We start from the raw sequence: 206 nt of genomic DNA on the forward strand, positions 1-206 counted from the left end.
AACTCCTTGTATCGTCGCCGTTCCGCTCTCGCTGCCTCCATCTGCTCCCTTGGACGGCGATACTCCCCGGGCCTTGTTCCGGGTCCTTCTCCATCCAGGATTCCCATGTCCACTCCTCCTGGCCACGCTGCTTGGTCTGTTTTTGGTGGGATCTTCTGTAACGGCTCTAGTTGGTGGTAGAATGAGTGGACCAAGGCGCAGCGTGG

The sequence above is a fragment of the Salvelinus fontinalis genome, chromosome 13 (assembly GCF_029448725.1).
Source record: "Salvelinus fontinalis isolate EN_2023a chromosome 13, ASM2944872v1, whole genome shotgun sequence".
NCBI lineage: Eukaryota > Metazoa > Chordata > Actinopteri > Salmoniformes > Salmonidae > Salvelinus > Salvelinus fontinalis.